At 44.5% G+C, this 19,555-nt stretch overlaps 2 long non-coding RNA genes across 3 annotated transcripts in view; one reads left to right on the plus strand and one right to left on the minus strand.

Moving 5' to 3' along the window:
* Positions 1-7,602: 7,602 nt before the first annotated feature.
* Positions 7,603-19,555, minus strand: part of LOC106729312 — a 46,285-nt gene continuing 34,332 nt past the window's right edge. The window contains exons 6-7 of one of the 2 annotated variants that reach the window (XR_004313674.1): positions 15,203-15,456; positions 7,603-8,615 (exon numbers count right to left, since the gene is read on the minus strand). This is a non-coding gene — a long non-coding RNA (uncharacterized LOC106729312). Of the gene's footprint in view, positions 15,457-19,555 lie in introns of both variants that reach the window. The other variant, XR_001365689.2, reaches the window with a different exon arrangement.
* LOC116658328 lies at positions 13,925-19,083 on the plus strand. Its single transcript, XR_004313675.1, has 3 exons — positions 13,925-14,052; positions 16,167-16,269; positions 18,666-19,083. It is a non-coding gene; the product is annotated as an uncharacterized LOC116658328 (long non-coding RNA).

The following is a 19,555-nucleotide window of genomic DNA, read 5'->3' on the forward strand; positions in this document are numbered from 1 at the left end:
TTTGAGGATCATCTGCAAATTCATTGTGTACAAAATCCCCCGAGTCAAGTGTGGGACAGATGACATTGATTTATAACCTCCACATCCTCCACATCAAAGTGTAATTTGACCCACATTCTCCCTTGGCCTCTCTCCCTGGTTATCTTGTCTGTGTGATGGGGAGTGCAACAGCCTCAGGAGGCAGACGGAGCAAGAGAACTAGAAACCAGAACCACTCAAACCCGCTGGCTTCGCACCCATTACTCAGTCTGGTATGTCGATGAGCTTCTAGTATCTGTGATTTCATCTCACTGGAACTGCAAGGAATTCGGAAGAAAGGACCAACATCTGAGTATGGAAGATTGCCCCCAACACAGCCCCGTATCAGGAAAGCTACTCAAAGAATACAACATAAAGAGGAAAAGAAAATATCTAAAATCTCCACGTAGTCTGGGAAAACAAGTCACATTTATTAACACTATTTTAAATTGCATAAAAATACCTGTTATGATCAAGTGGATAAACAGAAGGATCGAAATGTGTGTCGAACCTTTATTTTATACAAACAGTGAAATGTGGGGTATTTTCCCTTCTGGATGGCAAAAGGCTTCTATTCAGCAGACGTTTACCTAAAGCAAAGCACATTTTATATTCTCAATAGTAAATTTCTACCTACCCTATACTGAATAATTTTTATTAAACCTTTCATAGAATTTAATAAGAACTGACAATGATTATCAATTCCAAAATAGAGCTTTCTGCCAAAAGTTATAGAACACATCAGCTCATTCCACATCAAAATTACTCTGCAGAATTTTCCTGGTATTTTCTGAAAACTGAGCCACATCCGTGTTGTGGAGACGACTGACCGCCAGAGGGCAGCAAAGCACCTCAATACGTTTCCTCCGCTGTCAGTCCGCCAAGTGAGGTCATGGAATCAGGGTGTGTTCCTGTTTATTTCTTGTTAAGTCTTTCATTATATAACTAATAAAGTTACATTTTTTTAAAACCTGAAAGTATGAGGCATTAGAACGTTTGTCATGGATTTTTCTAAACGCTGTGTCTGAACACGCCCTCAAATTTCTCTTGGTGAATAATGTTCTGTTTTTCCTTGGATTGACATGTGAATGGAGGATGGAGGAGAAAGGCTCGCAGCCCTAACCACGCAGCCTGTTAAAAGCAAGGATCCTGTGCAAGACTGAGGCTGCAGTATGCGAGTCTGAGAAGCAAGAGAAAAGAATTCCCGGCGCCTCTGGCGTCCCATCCAAGTCCCATGTCAGAGGAAACGAAACTGTTGCTTAAGCTAATTCGTGACCCTCTCCGAGTGTAAAGTCCCTGCAAACTGACCAACAGTAAACCAGCGAGATGTGATGTGCTCGGAACACCCCTGAATAATCATTTTATTTTTACTGCGAATAAACAACTGCATCAATTTTTAAAAAATGTCTATTGATCATCTTAAAAAGATGAGAGCTGGGGTATCGCAGCCCTGATTTTTTCATAGGATTCCAAGTCATCCCCCTGGAATCAGACACACACACACACACACACACACACACACACACACACACACACACACACACACACGGGATGAGAGCGCAGAGGGCAGGGAGGGGAGGGCGCGCCACGCATCCTGCCCACATCCTCCGGGGTCACGTGGGGAGGCGGCTGGACCACTCTGAGGGTCACAAAGGCTGGATTCAAAACCGCAGCGTCAGGGAGAACAGACTCAGAGATGGGCCTGAGATCACTGCAAACCCAGTGAAGGTCGAGAAAAGGCCCTTTTATTAAATTCAAGAAGAAATCCCTGCCACGCAAGTGTTGTGACCCTGGGCACTAACTGAGGTGACCAGGGCAGCAGAGTTCCCCCAAAATAGGAGGAAATGGAACAGGCAACGGGCAGGTGAAAGGGTCTTGGCAAAAAGTCGGCAGCACAGATATAAAAGGCACTGAAAAGATTTAAAATTAAAATGTTGTGGGTTGAAGAGAGAAAACACTCCATGGTACCTTTCGGGGGCACCATCCCTCAGAAATGAATGGAAATGTATTTAAATAACAAAAACATATTTTGATAAGCCTCTGGTAGAGAGAATGCTGAAACTGTTCTTGGCAACCTCCACCTTCTTCTTTTCTTGTTGATTTAATTTTTACATCTGAGGATATTGAATTTAAAGGCTAACCAGATGATGGTTACAAGGCAGGAAGTCGGGAACCCGTAGTTTTTATTACCTGCTTGTCCTGTGATTGTGTTAGGCGGTTGGATAGAAATGAGCAGGGGGCAGGGGAAGGGGAACAATCCAGCAGATAACAGTAGCCAGGGCTCAGGATAAGGGGCTTCAAAGAGTTTTACTTTCTCTAAATGAGGGCCAACAAAGAAGCCGGTTAGAATCGGACGCTGCAGCAGCTCAGCAGAGAGAAGGACCTGACTTAACAGAACCCAATGTTCATTATAATGAAACTAGCATCGCGGTGTGGCCCCTCCGCAGGTTTTCCTGTGTGCATCCTGGGTGAGAGCACGGGCAAAGGAGACCAGCATGCTCGAACACTCAAGGGACGTGGGCTGTCCCTCTATCACCAGAGCGCCCTGCGCCAGGACACAGGACAGGACAATCAAAGGAGCTGCTCCACTTCCTTTCCTCTCTCGGGCTGGCCTGCCTTCAGTTCTCAAAGATGGACTCTACTAACTTTTGCTCTATTAGTCAAATTTTCTGTTTACATCACGCTTTCAGTCTCCCGTTTGAATTCCTTCTCTCAGGTAAGACAAAGAACCGAGGCCTTTTTCCCTCCTCGTGGTGACAGCTGGGACAGGTAGCTTAGCTTTGCTGACTCGCTCAGTTTCCTACAGCGTGAAAAATGGGGTTAGACTAAACGCAGCCTCCCAAAGCAGAGCCCGGGGGCATGTCCGCCTCCTGAGGGTCTAGCACGGGCTGTGTCTCACATGTGAATAACCAGGGCGTTCATTCATCGTGATCTTGTTTGCAGGTTACACAATTATTTGCTTAACTTTATTTTTAATACGGAAAACACTATTTGAAAACATGCCTCAATAAGGTCACACTGTACAGCACAGGGAGCTATATTCAATATCTTGTAGTAACTCCTGGTGAAAAAGAATATGAAAATGAATATCTGTATGTTCATGTATGACTGAAGCACTGTGCTATACGCCAGAAACTGATACATTGTAAACTGACTATATATATATAGTATACCCAAAAATGCCTAAAGTTGGAAATGAGCTAAATGCTCAACGACAGGAAATTCTTTTCCATTATTACAATACAGTAAGAGACTACCAGGCATTCACTTGAAATGACGTAGCTCATCCAGTGCTCGGGGAAAATGCTCAGGTGGGGTTGCTACAGGGAGAAAAGGAAGCTGCCAGATAGGCTGATCACACTTCTGTTTCAAACAAATGGCGACTCTTTGCTGTTGATAATGTTCATCGCTACTCGACAGGGTTGCTTTAAATTAAGAACTAGCCTAAAGCACAAAAATCCAACATTTAACAGCAGTTTCTGACCTGTGGGAGTGATTTTTCTGCCTTGTGTCTGGGCGAGTGTGCTTTGCCACAACATGAACAAAGACCCCTGATACCTTTTTGCAGCCTCTGAGTGTCCCAGCCCTACGGAAGCCGGTGCCAGGAAGCAAAGCTGGGGCCCCAGGTTCATCCACGAGGGCCCTGGGCGCCGTTTCCAAGCAGACGGAACCGCGTCCTTTGGCTCCCTGGCCTTTTGGCCTCCCTTGCAGAACAGCCCCCTCCCTGGGCTGCGGGCGGATATGAGTCAGGTCTCCAGGTCACCGCGGCACAAAGAGCACTTTCCCCTGGAAACGCTGGCCCGCCCCGCCCCCTGACCCGTCCACCACCTCACTCCACGTGGAGGCCCCCCTCCCCAGCCCGCCAGGTGGCCAAACACAGAGAAGTGGCAAATTCAGCCAAACTAGAAAGATACAGTCTTGCAAGTGAAAAAAGAAAAAAAGCATCAAATGATGTTAGGGTTTGTTTGTTTGTTTTTAAACTTAATAGATCAGTAATAACACGGGAAGGAAATTCACCCGGACATGAATCATGGTTCTCTCTCTGAAGTGGAACACTTAAGTTCCTTAAATGTTCTTATTTTTGCTTCTCTCTAGTTTCTACACAAAAGATATATGATTTTTTTAATTTTAAATAAAATGAATAAGTTACTTTGTCAAGGTAATGGAACCAATAACGTGGAATTCCACACAAGTAAGACCAAGAGAAGTAACAGATCTCTGAATGGTTTAAAATATTAGGATTTGATCAGAAGCTTCGTGGTGAATTTTTGCATGAGATGTGAACAGTGACACCTGGTAACGCGCAGCCCTGAGTGGAGAGACAAACTGTTTCCCGTAAACTGATGAAAGAATGGGAGACCCTTGACCTTCGGGGACCAGAAGCCTCTGTTTTCTAAGTCAGTGTCTCAGACAGCAGAGGTGTCAGTAACGGGTATCACGTGCTCGCACACTCGGCTCCTGTTCAATGCTCACAGCCGTGCCAGGTAGGTTTCAATACCTTCCTTTTCCTGACCTAGAAACCAAGGCTGCCAGGGGTTAAGGCATCCTGCACAAGTCACACCACTGGCAAATGTCAGAGGCGTCAGTACACGTCGTTTGGCTTCAGACTAGGTGGCTTCTGTTGTATCACAGTCACTGTGGGGGCTGTTCTGAGGTTGCTCACCTGTGACCTTACCAGTTGGTTCTGTTTCAGAAGATTTGCTTCTGGTGGTCAGAAGTGGATCCTAGGAGGACCCAACCCAGGTCTGAGAGGTAGGTACTGGGCAGTACATCTCAGTTTCTACTCACCTGGGACATCTGGGGTGAGATGGTCCTTCCTTGGATGAGTCTGTCCCACGCATTTCAAGGTGGTGAGCATCCCTGATCCCACTCTCCTAAAATCTGACTGGGACAATCCAAAATGCCCCCAGACGTTTCCAAACGCCCCTGGGGAAAGGGAGTATGCCGCCCCCTGATGAGAATTCCTGCAGGAATCTGAGAACTTCTGATTTAAAGCAATGCCCACATTGCTAATAGGTGACAACTCAGAACAGTAATCAGATCCAAGGAAGCTAATTACTGGAGCAGGGCAGATAATTTGAACTGGACTGACCTGGACTAATTTGGAGCTTGCACAGAGCATCAGAGCTGATGGCTGATGTAATCAGTACGCGTTCACTGGGTTGGCTGCCAAGATAAATGCATCATGAGCATAATGAGGTGGTATGATTTCATGAGAACGGAGAAAACAAACATCTAAATCTTTGACAAAGACTGAGTCCCTCTGAGTTGTCCCTCAAGTTGGCAGTGATGCTCTCTTTACTGGCTCAGACCCTTTTTTGGGGTTAAATTCTCTCTAACTGGCCGAGAGAACCATCAAGGCGGTACTAACGGATCCCGGCAGAAGTAGCAGCATGAGGTGCTGTAAATGAGAAGATCCAGGCAGTGGCCTGTCAGAGAGGAGGCGCACGAGAACGAGAAGCCTCGGCAATTCGCCCACCTGCACGGAAACTAGCCATTCCTTTTACCAGCTCGCAATGTCTTTGCCCAGATACCGTCGTTACCCAGGGCCATTTTCTCCTGGGTGTTGTTAACAGATGAATGACTTTCCTGGTTGACTAGGAGAGGGGATTGCGGGCCAGACCCTCTGGGGAGACCCTCCCCCGCCTCTATAAATCCACCTTATCTCCGTCTGTAGCCAACCATCTGAATCCCACAGGCAGCTGGTGAAAGGGCTTTGTGCTGCTCGGTCCTCCCATCTCAAGGTCTGCCCGGTTCCCAGACAGCTGAGCTGGGTGCCTCCTGTTTTTCTCTTGGATGGATTTGGGGCTACAATTTGCTTTGCCCTGAGTAAAGAGTACATGGCAAAAGCAGCTCTTATCTGATTCTATCCAATTTGCTAGATGTTATCTCTCCTTCAAGAGCACAGGGAAAGATATTCAATATCTTGCAATAACCTTTAATGAAAACGAATATGAAAATGAATATCTGTATATGTATATATGCATGACTGGGACATGATGCTGTGCACCAGAAATTGACACGTTGTAACTGACTACACTTCAATTTTAAAAAATGCCCAGAAACAAACAAAAAGATTCAGAAATTCAAGCCGTCTGCTCTTTCCTGCCCAAGGCACCATTGTTCACTATGGTTACTTGGGGGCAGCTTTTCAGGCTTATACAAGAGGGACTATACACGTTTAAAGAAAGTATTTGATTCCATTTTTACCCCTAAGTCACTGCAAACTGAATAGTCTAACAGCCCTGTGGGGTTGTATAAAATCTTTCCCCCAGAGAGGATGCCAGAGTGTTCAGGTCATCTCTCCAGAACCTGGCTCCTAGGTAACATTCCAGGAAATATTTTTCTGAGGCTCTTAAAATAGGTTCAATTGCCTCCTTTAATCTCAGGAATCCTAAACAGTCAAGAGTCATATTTATCAGGAAAAACCAATGACAGCTCACCATCAACCTCTCTGTCCCCCAACGTCTCAAGTCTCTAATAATTTCAAATAGCTATCCACATTTGACCAAAATGACTCTCCAGGAATAAATCATCTTCTCTTCAGTGTTGTTCAGTGTTCTCTATATACAATCCTACATGACAGATTCCTTCCTGAGTTGAGAGCTAGGACTTTTTTTTTTTCTCTCCTGATGGATGATCAGGAAGATAATGAAGACTGTGCACCCTCAACTGACTCTTGATTCTCAGGTCAGCACTAAGCTTCATGCTCCAAAGAATGGTTTCATATGAGTCATTTTCTGGTATAAAAGTACTCTGACCCTTTAACGTCTTGGTTCTTGAATCTTTTTGTTTTCTCTTATTTTAATGGTTTTGCTCTTTTATTGCTTGAGATTTTTTTTCTTTTCTTTTCCTTTTTCTTTCTTTTTTTGATTGATGTATAGTCAGGTTACAATGTTGTATGATTTCTTGTGTATAGCATAATGTTTCAGTCATACATGTACATACATTTCTTTTCATATTCTTTTTCATTATAGGTTGCAACAAGATATTGAATATAGTTCCCTGTGCTCTACAGTATGAACTTGTTGTTTATCTATTTAATATATAGTAGTTAGTATCTGCAAATCTCAAACTCCTAATTTATCCCTTCCCACCCCCCTTTCCCCTCTGGTTTGTTTTCTATGTCTGTGAGTCTGCTTCTGTTTTGTAAGTAAGTTCATTTGTGTCTCTTTTTTAGATTCCACATATAAGTGATATCATATGGTATTTTTCTTTCTCTTTATGGCTTACTTCACTTAGAATGACAATTTCCAAATCCATCCATGTTGCTGCAAATGACATTACTTTATTCTTTTTTATGGCTGAATAGTATTCCATTGTATAAATATACCACAACTTCTTTATCCAGTCATCTGTTGATGGACATTTAGGTTGTGTCCATGTCTTGGCTATTGTAAATAGCTGCTATGAACATTGGGGTACATGTATCTTTTCAAATTAGAATTCCTTCCAGATATATGCCCAGGAGTGGGATTGCTGGATCATACAGTAACTATATTTTTAGTTTTTTAAGAAGTCTCCATACTGTTTTCCATGATGGCTGCATCAATTTACATTCCCACCAACAGTGTAAGAGGGTTCCCTTTTCATCACTTCCTGCTTGAGATGTTTTAACATAAGCTGTCTCCCCTCTGCTATGTCTGTAGGGAGGACATAAATATGGTGTTTAGGATTTTCTAAGATATTCCTAATCTAAGATGTATTCCTGATAGTTGAGTTCACGAATAAGCCAGAAGACCACCCAGGGTCATACACCCATGAGTCCTAACGTGGCAGTGAAAAGCTCTCCCAGTCCTCATTGGTCAAACCACACAGGTGGGGAGAGGGGAGCTGGGTTGCCACTGAGTAGTTCCATTCATCTGAGGATTTGACTCTGAACCTTTAGATAATCTGTAACAATCATTTCTTTCCCAGTCTGTTTTCATTTTGCCATAGCCCCCCCTCTCGGGGTAGGAAGACACCTCAGTACATGGGACGGTTTCAAGGTCTCCAGGAAAAATTCCAACCTCTGAAAAAGCGAAAAAAAAAAAAAAAAAAAAAGAAGAAGAAGAAGAAAGAAAAGAAAATGGGAAGAAGAAATAAAACCTTTCTTACTGGCTTTCATGGAAGTCTAAAATGTCACAATGAGAAATGTATCCTTTGACTTAGGGATTTGTCTCGCTTGAAAATTCCTCGGAAGGATGAATGCAAACATGACTCTAACCTTGTAGCATTTACTCTTGTGTATTGTTGAGTTTATTGGATCCTTTTTCTGAAATCACATTTTGACAGAAGAAAAGGGATTTTTTAAAGGATGAAAGATATGAAAGCTGCAATGGGAGGGAACAAGTAGATGCCAGAGGGCTAAAAGGTGAGACGATCTGACTCAACAGACAAACCACGAGTGCGGCCCCGTCTTCCAAGGCTGAGTCTGTGCAGGCTTGTTCCTCCCGTGACACTTCTCTCTGCAGATCGGGAGGCCCACAGGGCCCGGGCAGGGGCAGGCTTTTAGCTTCGAAGGCCAAGTCTTACAACAGGAAACTCTGACGAGTGTCTGGTTGAGATCACGTCGATTCTCAGAGGCCGAGTATCAGGAGCACGCGCGGGCTGCTCTCCTTTGAAAAGAAATATGTTTTGTAAAGTGCAGCAACATCCAAACGTATAACCGAGCAGTGCCAAAAACGCAACTGAACCAGGAGGAGGGTGTCACGTCCAGTCGTATTTCTCTCCTCTTTTGCAGGCAATGCATCTTGGGGAGCCCTGCCCCTTCGTCAGGTTGCAAACAAAGGGAGAATTCTTCACTCCTGAGGCCATGTGGCAGGAGCAATTAGGTTGATGGGAGTTGGTTTGAACCCTAGGCCAGCACCTCTCAAGCAGACAAGCGCAGGTTTCTTCCAGATGAGTGTTTCCACAGCACCACGAGTGGAAAATTGTTTCATGGCAAGAAAAAGAGCGCAGTGAGTTTAGCAACTGATGGAGCAATGGCTGGTAAGGGGTTCCCTTCCCACTGGGCCAATTTGTGTTTGGCAGGAGAACTGGTCAACCACAGTAGACTAATGGCACTTCCAAGGTTTGAGGTGTTCTTTGTATTATTAAAAATGCACCTGTATACATTCTACCTTAATTTACTTAACAAAAAAAATAAAATAAAATCTTCTCAAAGACACACCTAGATTAGAAGCTTAGGGGGCAGGGTGTATCTCAGTGGTAGAGTGCATGCTTAGCATGCACGAGGTCCTGGGTTCAATCCCCAGTACCTCCATTAAATAAATGAATAAATAAACAAATAAATAAATCTAACTACCTCCCCTCTCTCCAAAAAAACCATGAACAACAGCAAGAAGTAATAAAATGAAAAACTGAATTAAAAAAAAATAGAAAAGCTTAAAATTTCAAGAATATGTAAGCTCTCTGTGATCTTACAAATAAATACAAAATTTAATGGCATATCAGAAACACGTAGTTCAGTAGCTTGCCCTTTTTACTTAAGTCAGCATCAAAATATTGCGAACTGATTTAAAATGCCACTATTCTTTGCTTATTCTGACTGTGTGATACCTGAAAAACTGCTCTCCAATGCTGATTCTTCAGTCAAAAGCCTCCTCCTTCCTTCTTGCTGCAATGACCCCAATTTCGTTTGCTGGTTCATCGCCCACGTGACTCAGAGTGTAAACCCTGGTTAGTCTGGACCCACAGTGATCATCTTATTTCCCTTGTTAGTGACTGGTTCAGGAGTGGTCACATGGCCCGGATCTGGCCATGAGACATGAGGGCAAGTCTTCTGGGGACTCCTGGAAAAAAATCTCCTCCCTCTCAAAAAGCAGAAATAAAACAGTCACATTCTTCCACAGGACAATTTTGTGTCTGGAAATGACGCTTTGAGACAGTGATGGGAGATGGCCAACCCCTCCCTGCCCACCGAGACCAGAGCGGAGAGGAAGATTCCGGAGGCTGAAGCCAGTGAGCTCGCCTTCTCTGGAACGTCTTCCTCTGAACTTCCTGTTGTAGGAGATAATAAACGTCCTCACTGTGTAAGCCCATTCATCCTGGTCTCTACTACTGGGGAGTGAAATTATTCTTAAAGGTGCATTATAATCGCCATGAACATTCGAGTCCAATTGCTTTAGTTGAAAGACGACTCGAGGAGACCGAGCATTTTCAGTCTGTGCTAATCTCAACACTCTGATCAGGATCTGCTCAGCAATCTCTGCTTGGACTCAGTAAGGTGGGGACGGGGCTGGTATTTGCAGAGTATTTATATTTTTGTATTTGAGAAAAGAGGTGACTCTAAAAGCGAAGATAAATAAGTCATTCTAGAAGAACCTCACCCTTTACAGTTATTCCTCATTTGTTGGTATATAACTTAACGATTCCTGGACTAAACACAAATAAAATGTTTCTGCTTCTACCGACTTTAAAGGTATATCCTGCAGGTACATAGATTAATCAAAAAGCGATAAAATGGCATTCTTAATAGTGATTTTAGATGGATGATGAAAGACACATTGATATTACTGGACTCATTTCAGTGGGAAAAACTAAACACTGAATGGTCTGATGTTTCTGTGGTTTGATTTGAAAGGGCTCTCGGTTAAGATGCATAAGTGGACACGCAGGGCAGTGACCGCTTTGTTTCCTGATTAAAATTCCGGGTGGTCATACTTGCAACCGGGTCCTCACTCCACACTTCCCACTCCCATGAAAGTTCATTCACACCTCCCTTTGTTTCAGAAGGATCTGCCTTCAGCTGCCAGGGAAAGTTTGTTTATAGTTCTTGGGAACATGAAGTTTTAAGGTCATTTCCTACCATTAATTCCCTGTCAGCAAGTGTCACCTGGGGCAGTTCCTGTCCCTGTTCTCAACAGTGCTGAGGAAGATGTTCTCAGTGGTCTCCAATTTTCAGTCCTCTACTACAATCTTCAAAAGTAAGTGCTGGTTTACCATTCATTTCACTTAACCGGGACTATTTGGGTAGGAAAATGTCAGCGTGATTCCTCTAGGATAAGTCTTGTATGTTCCTTGCTAAGACCATCACAACACAGTATTTTCTTCCATCTTTGGAAACAAACCAGGTTGAGTACAAATTGCTTAGAAGTCAATGCAAATGAGCACTAATTATAAATACAGAATATCTCCTATTAGCTGAACATCAAGAAACAATTGCTTTGGTCATCTTATTAGCTAGGCCCTTTGATTCAATTGAAAGCAGTCAATTAAGTTAAAAAAATTATCTTAATCATTGATGGCTTTGTAAAGAAGGGATAACCTATTAACAGAATGATTGCCTTCACTTTGATTGGATATTCAAGATCGTAAGGTCAAAGCTTATTGAAATTTTCCAGTAAATACATATTAAATCATAGACAGCCTTAAATATCTGATCTTGTTTGACATATTTGGTAGAAAAGAAAAAGCTTTTAAAACTCCTGAGTTGATATATTCAGCTATCAGAAGTCATTCTGCTCAGAATATCTCAACAGGGCATAACTGGCCTGTGGAATAGCAAATTGTCAGCGACTGTGTTTTATTTCCACCCCAAGCTGATTTTTTAAAACACGAAATTAGTTTTTCGTTTGTGTTTTGGTTTTGTCCCCACAGGCTACCTGTGTTAAGATGCTGGTGAGAAAAACTACAAAACAGCAGGGAAGACTAGGAGGACTATTTCAGTGAACGGAGAGACACATTATGTTCCTAAAGAGGAACATTTTCCAAAGGAAATTTGACAGAATGATTATAAAATGTATCAAGAAAAGCTAAACTGGCCTAAAGAGCCAAGCAAATTTCAAAACCGATAGTTAAAAAGGAGGAAGGACCCTCAGCAATGAAGGCACATTCGTAAGTTATAAGAATTAAATCACTGTGGCCATGGTATCAGAAGAACACAAATCAACTCAAAACAGGAAAGAACACTTCACAAATGCAAGAACAATTAAAAACCATCCTGCACATCACACAGCAGAAGGATTTCCAGATGTGAGAGGGATTTTAATGTAAAGTGTCTGAGGAAAAGCTGGAAGAAGGTGGGTGAAAAGGATTTTTCACTCTTGGGGTCCAGAGGATTTTTGAGGCATAAAAGCAGAAGACGTAAAGAAAAAAAAAAAACAAAAACTGAGGTATGTGATTGCATACCATTGTAAATCTTCCTACCTTAAGAATAAAAACCTTGAACAAAATAAAATGGCAAACAACTGTAAAATACATGTTCGTATGTGTAACAGAGGGAGATCTTTCCAATAAACCAGGATGAAGTCAAGCTCCCCCAACAGACATATTGTCAAAGACATGACTCGATTGTTCACCAAAGAAGAATTACATAAATGGCCATAAATATACAAAAAAAAAAAAAATTGCTCAACCTCAGTGATTTTCAAAGAAACACAAAATAAAACCACCACAGTGGGGAGGGTACAGCTCAAGTGGTAGAGCGCATGCTTAGCATGCACGAGGTCCTGGGTTCAGTCCCCAGTACCTCCTCTAAAAATAAATAAGTAAACCTAATTACCTCCTCCCACCTAAAAAATTAAAAAAATTAAACCACCACCACATATATGTACACAAAACCTAATATTCCAAGTGCTTGCATAGCTGATAAGTGTAATCATCTCCAGTCATTAAAAGTTGTTTCCTTTGAATTAATAGCCAGGGAAACGTTTATGATACATTCTAGTTGAAAAAGTCTATTACAAAACAGTTTAGCTGAATCACTGTAATTATTCAAGATATGCGCAGAAAAGACTGGAAGGTTCACAGGCGTTCTCTCCGGGCACTGGAGTGGGGTATACAAGGCACTTTGAAACGTCTTTTCATGGTTTTCTGTATTTGTCTTTTAATTTACTAATCAAAAAAGATGGTCTGGCGTCAGACTCTCTCGCCTGCATCCCTGCTCTCACGCGAGGTCACTTGATGCTTCTGTTCCAGGGCTGCCTGACTCAGACCCGGGTCTGGAATAAAAGCCTTTGTCCCCCAGCTCCTTCCTCACAGGGCTTAGCTTCCACACCCCTCCCAGAGCCCACACCGGGAGAACTCCTCAGAGCCTTCCTGCAAAATGTCCGATGCGTCAAATATATGAAAATCAAGCAGTCAGATGCTGAAACACCCGGTCCCTCGGAGGAGGGCACCGCACATCACCAACGCAGAACTTCCCCCGACGGCCAATGTGATTTCTGCATTTTTCAAATGCTTCTACTTGGACCTTTTCAAAATAAACCGGAGAATCGGCCTTTATGAGCTTATATGGCAAGGTTGCTCTCTGAGATCCCGTCCCAAGGCTAAAGCATAAAATCTAGTTACGAGTTCTTGCCAAAGCATGAATCAGGGACAGTGTAATATTCTGAACTCTGGTCTTCTTCTTTTTTTTTTTCCATTCTCTAATATGTCTTCACATCACAGCCCAATTAATCAATCGCTCGTAATTAAACCGAGGGAAGGAGCGGGCCTGGCAGGAAGCTATTTGGCCGGGATCCGGGAGTCCTCATCTTCCACAGAACAATTACATCAGTTCCTCCCATTTCCAGGGAAGGGCCGGTTTTGCAGAGCCACAGACGGAAATAAGAGGCAGGAGGCAGCTTATTTACATATTTCTAATCAGGTTAATATACAGTGCTTTTATGGGAAGAGGAAATGCCCTAAAGACTTGAAAGGTCCTTTTAAAAACCGGCTTTCCCTTCCTCCAGGATCCACATCCCATGCTGACCACCACCTCTGCTCACCAGTTACATCAGCTGTAAAAAAAAAACCACCAAGTTCAAAGGCAAATGTGGCGAACAAGTGTGATACAGCCCAGAGTCTGGACGTTTCCACAGAAGTAAAATGCCCCGTGTTTGAAAAGATGAAAAAACGCATCATCACGCACTTCTTCAACCTCTGCAGTTTACAAAGTAGAGTCACTGCAGATCCGAAAGCAGAAAGAGGATTTAGAGTCTGAATGTGTGCACCGAGGTGGGGATGAAATGAGGGATGTCTTCAGAGTTGTCTGGCTTCGGTTCAGCCTCAGGACACAGCATCGCAGCCATCCTGCTGTTTCTTGAGGACAAACACCCCATCGGCTCACAGGTGCGCTAGGGCTCGGGTGCCCGGGGGTCCAGCAGGTGAGGGGCGGTCCGTGCCTCTTAGGTTTACCCCATCCCTTCCTCTTCTGCCCGGTCACCACCTCTCGGCAGCCCGAAATTTACCACGGTTCCCCAGGAAAGGACAGTTTGGGTTCAGGGGCGGGTTCACAACCCCCACACATGCTGGAGACGTGCAGAATCTGCTGTCTAGCCTCCCAGGGAGACCCGACGAGGGAGCCCCGCCCTCCACAGTGTCTCAGCCATCAGGAGGAAGGGGAGGCCAAGGAGACATGAGGCTTCCCTCCTTTTGGCCCCTAAATTCCTTTACCTCTCACCTGCTTCTCCTGGGCCAAAGTCCCAGGGCCATCAGAGAAGCGAAGACTCTGGCAGGCAAACAGGAAGGGTCTCCCTCATCCCCCATCGCTGTTCCACCAAGCTGGGGTGAGGCCCCTGGTCACCAGGGCATCCCCGTGAGGTAAGGGGCCAGAGGATGAAAGGGGGGCCAGCAACGAGAGATCGGCCCTGGGGACGGGTGCACACCTCCAAGGCACACATCCCTCCACAGAATCAATCTCTGGGTGCACCCTACACCAGAAAACGAGCTCCGTGGGGCCCAGCTACGCCCGTTCCTGGAAGGATACGACTTCCAATTGTGTGCTTACAAACAGATCCCTGCACAGATCCCTGCACAAATCCACACGTTTTGGAGATGCGTGAACCTCTTGCCCCTGTAACTGGACACAGAGCATAGGGTACTGGAGGGAGCATGTCCCAGCCAACCTAGGAGACTGGCTGAAGGGCAGGGCGGGTCCCCTCCTCACCCAGGCCTGTCCACTCGCCAACACATCAGTGTGTTCAGAAGGCACTGGCAGAGGGAACTCAGAGGAAATGCCCGGTAAAGCAGCGAGAATATGATTGCAACACTAGTAGTGAAAGCAGGACCATATAAGGCAGGAGGCTCTCGTTTACGAGTGACAGATGCTCAACTCAAAAGGGAGTTTGTAACATAGGCCAAAAAGAGGAATTTATCAGCTAACAGAAATAGGCCAGCGTTTAAAAAAAAAAAAGCTGAGGCACATCTAGATTCAGAGGCTTCAAAAACATCATCTGGGTTTTGTCCGTCTCTCACGTCTTGGCTTTTCTTCCTTCCCTACCTTGGCTTCGTCCTGCAGACCGCTTATCCTGGCGAGGAAAGGCGGCTGTTGCCACAGTACCGGGCACTCTGGTTCTGCAGCATCTGAACTCCTCTGGGTTTAGGGAACCTTTCACCTCCTGAATCTCGGCGGGGCATCTCCCCACTGCAGATGCTAAAGATGTCAGATGCTGCATTTCCCAAAGTCCTTTGCAGCGCAGGCTCAGGCATGTATCCCGGAGACACCAACCAAACACAGCTGTCCTAAATTTGGAACTAGACGCAGGAAAAAAAAAAAAGTAAAGAAAGAGCAGGGAACGTGGAGCGGCCTTTGGCCCTAGGAGCTCAGGTTCCGGGTGGCGGCAGCAGCCCGGAGGTGGTGTCAGGGGTCCTGTGCTCAGGGTCAGCTCTGCAGGTCCCAGGCCTTCGTGCTCAGCCACGGTGGCAGCGGTGTCCTCACTGGGTATCTTCAGGGGCGTAACTGGGGGCCACAGTCCCAGCTGTTGAACATACTAACTGATTCTCCTGCCATCTCAGGGACTCCTCTGATACCCAGGAACCATTATGTAAATTTCTTTTCTGCCTAAATCATCCCGGGTGGCTTTCTCTTGTTTGCAAATAAGAACCTGACTGCAAACAGCTGTCCCAGGGTCACACCGACCCAGCTTAACAACCTCAGATGAAAAGGAACTTCTCTCTTTTAAGTGTGTGTATCAGTCCAGGCAAGGATCTTTATTGGTCTTTTGAGATCACTATGCTGACTCTCCCCCAATTGTGTCGCCAGAGTAATGACTTTCTGATTGTCCCGGCCTGTGGGAGATGCTCATTTCTATGGCCAAGGTCAGTGTGCCTGTGACAGATGGCCTCACAAGTACCTTGTGGATGGAGGAGGTGACATTTCCCAAGGAAAACAGCTGTCTGTGGCAAAGGCTTTCCTTTTACATAGAACTCTCCCTGATTATTCACAAGTCTTTTAAAACTCACAGATAGCAAGCTGCAAAGAATTGAGAAAGCAGGTCTTGTCTGCCAGTTCCACCTCTTCAGAAGAACAAAATAGGATGCCTTAAAGTGAAGAAATCAAGAACTGTGGTAAGCAGAAGGGAGCTTATGTGTGGAATTTCTCAAAATAGGCTATGTTATGTTTTCTTGTCTCTGAAGCTCTGAAAGTTTGCGGGAAAGACGTTCAGTCACATTGAGACATTATTAGGAAATCACTGCTTCTGAACAAAGTCCCCACTGCCCCCCCTCACCCATTTCAGGTCACCCTTGAATCTCGTGGGGTTCTTGGGAAGGTTCTCTATGGGAAGATGACTCTCCCAGTGGAAGTTTGTCAGGAAACCCATCTTTGCTGGGGGAAATGTGCATCTTCAATCACCACATGGCGGCATGTGCCCCAGAGAGCAGGAAGCCCTCCGTGTGCCGGGTACGGCTTTGCAGGATGCTAAACTCTCGGGAAGTCCAGGCTAGCCAGAGGCAGAAAGCCAGTTTAGAAGAAAAGTGGGAGAAAGTCCAAAGGGAATAGGACGGAAAGACTGTTAAGGAGCGAGAAAAGGAACATGCATTAATGGTATCAAAGTTGGCAAAACCCTAACATAAACAGTGATGATGGGATGCTGCGTCCCTGAGGAAGGAGTCAGTGCTCTCCAGATCTGCTCTCTGTGCTTCTCCACTTTGCTCACCGGCCAAGAAGGCTGATCTACAAGGCTGCACTGATCGGCTTCTGTTCGCTTGCTCCCAGTAGGTTCAGCCCATGGGAGGCACCAGAGTTACAGGGAAACGTAGGAGGAAAAGTGAGGTCTGAGATTTTGCTTCCCGCATCCTTCCCCATGAGGTCACAGCTCCCCTCGGGCAGTCTCCTCAGGACTCCCACTCTCTCCAGACCCCACTCACAGCCCCTTCAGGACCAGGGAGGAAGGCACTCTCTGCTGTGCCCTGCTCCATCCCTTGCTGGTTTCCCCAAGCCACTCCGACACTTTGTAAACACCTCCTTCACACAGTGGCTTTTACACCCTTGTTCGTTACAGCGTGTGAACATGCTCTTGGTTTCTTTCTGGGACCACGACTGATGCAGTCAGAACATTCTTTGAAAGACTTAGTGACTGATCACTAAGGCTTGGGGTGGGTAGGGGAGCAAATGCATAAATCCAAAGGCAAAAAGTGAACAAGTAGAATGGCGATGAGGATATCAGGTGCGGATGTGTTCCCATGTGGCATCCAAGTGGGGATGTTAAAGACGGCACGGGTGGAGGAGTCACCACTGGAGATGAAGTTTAGGAATTGTTCCCATGTAGGTACTTAATAAACCTTGGAAAGAAGACAGCATTGTTTAGGAAAACAGGGTGAGAAGAAATGATAAACTAATGAAAGTCTCAAAGAGCTTAAATCTCAAGTGGACAACTTAGAGAAACCTGTATTTCATTCACCAACGTTTACAACTGAAATCCCTGTAAATGCTAGGTACCGTTTCTTTGGATCAAGGAAGTGCTTTGTCGGAGGCATCTGGTTTACTTATAGGTCAGTGTGCATTTCTATAGAAATCTTCATCACTGCTGCCATCACAGTGACGAAATGTTCCGTAGATAAACATGACCTCCAGAGGAAAGGATTACACATTCTTAATTAGAAGCAATTTCCTTTGGGAAATGCAGGTGTACCTTGGCTTGGAGATATCATGGGTCAGGTCCAGACCACCTCAATGAAGCAATTATCACTATAAAGCAGGTCACAGGAATTTTTTGCTTTCCCAGTACATATAAAAGTTACGTTTACACTGTAGTCTGTTAAATGTGCAATGGCATTATGTCTAAAAATGACGTTCAGACATTAACTTACAAATATTTTACTGCTTAAAAAATGCTAACTATCACCTGAGCCTTCAGTGAGCCATGGTAGTAACATCAAAGGTCACTGATCACAGATCACTGTAACAAATAATAATGACACAGTCTGAAATACTGTGCGAATCACCAAAATGTGACCTAGAGACACAAAGGGAGCACACGCTGTTGGAAACATATCGGTGAGGGACTTGCCTGACATAGGGTTGCCGTGAACCTTCAATTTATAAAAACAAAACCCAATGGTCTGTGCACGAGAATAAAGCAAAGCACAACGAAATGCACTATTCCTGAAATCATTAAAAACTAAAAATTGTTTAAAGTCCTAAGTAAATCCAGTTAAATATATAAGTCCTTTATGTATTTTTGGTTTTGTTTTGTTTTTGATATATTTTTATGGAGTAGAGTAGGTTTACAATGCTGTGTCAGTTTCTGGTGTACAGCACCATGCTTCGGTCAGATAGGAACATTCATATTTTGTTTTCATATTCTTTTTCACTGTAAGTTACTACAAGATATTGAATATGGTTCCCTGTGGTCTACAGTATGAACTTGTTTATCTATTTGATGTTTATTAGTTAGTATCTGTAAATCTCGAACTCCCAATTTCCTTTATGTACTTTTAATCATATTTTTGTTTTCTTGTAGCACGTAGAACCATAGTAAAAGACAAAAGATGAATGAAACAATTAGCAAGCGGCCCTCAGAACAAGATTTGGGGAAAAAACCATCATAACTAGAAATGTAGATATCCATCAAGAAACGACCAGATGAAGAAATTGTGACATATTCATACGTCATTCTCACAATAAAAAGAAATTAACTGTTGATAGACTCAAAACCAGTGTAAGTCAAACATTCTGCTCAGTGAAAGTGGCCAGAAACAAAAAAGTGTATGATTCCACTTATACAAAATTCTAGAAGCGGCAAACTCATCTATAGTGAACCAACGGGGATTTCACTGGTTGCTGGGGTCATGGATCAGACAGAGAAACAAGCAGCAATGGCAGCTGGTGAGTTTCCCAAAACACCTGTTTAATGGGCAGAAGGCAGAATGCGGCTGACACGGAGCAGTAGGGGGGGAGGGACCTGGAGGGATGTGGCCCGCGTGGCAGGGGTGGGGGGTTGTAAGAGGAAAGAATTGACTGGTTGATAGTGTGAATCTAAGATCGTGGTTGAAACGCATCCATTGGCTGCAACATTTGAGGGGACATCGACTACCTTTGTCAGAGCAGTTTCTGAAGAGCAGGACCATGGACACCAGTAGCCTGGGACTCCCTCAGTGAGGAAGGAATGGGGGAGGGAGGGTGGATGCAGACATGGGTTTCGGCGTCTTGCGTGAGAAAAGAAGATAAAGACACGACAGTAACCAGAAGGGGAGAAGAGGAAGGGGAGAGAATTTTTCTTTATGAGAGAAGCATGAGCATCTTTACACACAAAAGGGAATAAACAAGCAGAGAGGGAACAATTCGACACAGGAGGCCAAGGAGAGGCAGGCTCCAGGAAGGCTGAGTGGGTGGGTAGACAGATTTTTTGAA

This window comes from Camelus ferus, chromosome 20, assembly GCF_009834535.1.
Source record: "Camelus ferus isolate YT-003-E chromosome 20, BCGSAC_Cfer_1.0, whole genome shotgun sequence".
NCBI classification, from domain to species: Eukaryota; Metazoa; Chordata; class Mammalia; order Artiodactyla; family Camelidae; genus Camelus; species Camelus ferus.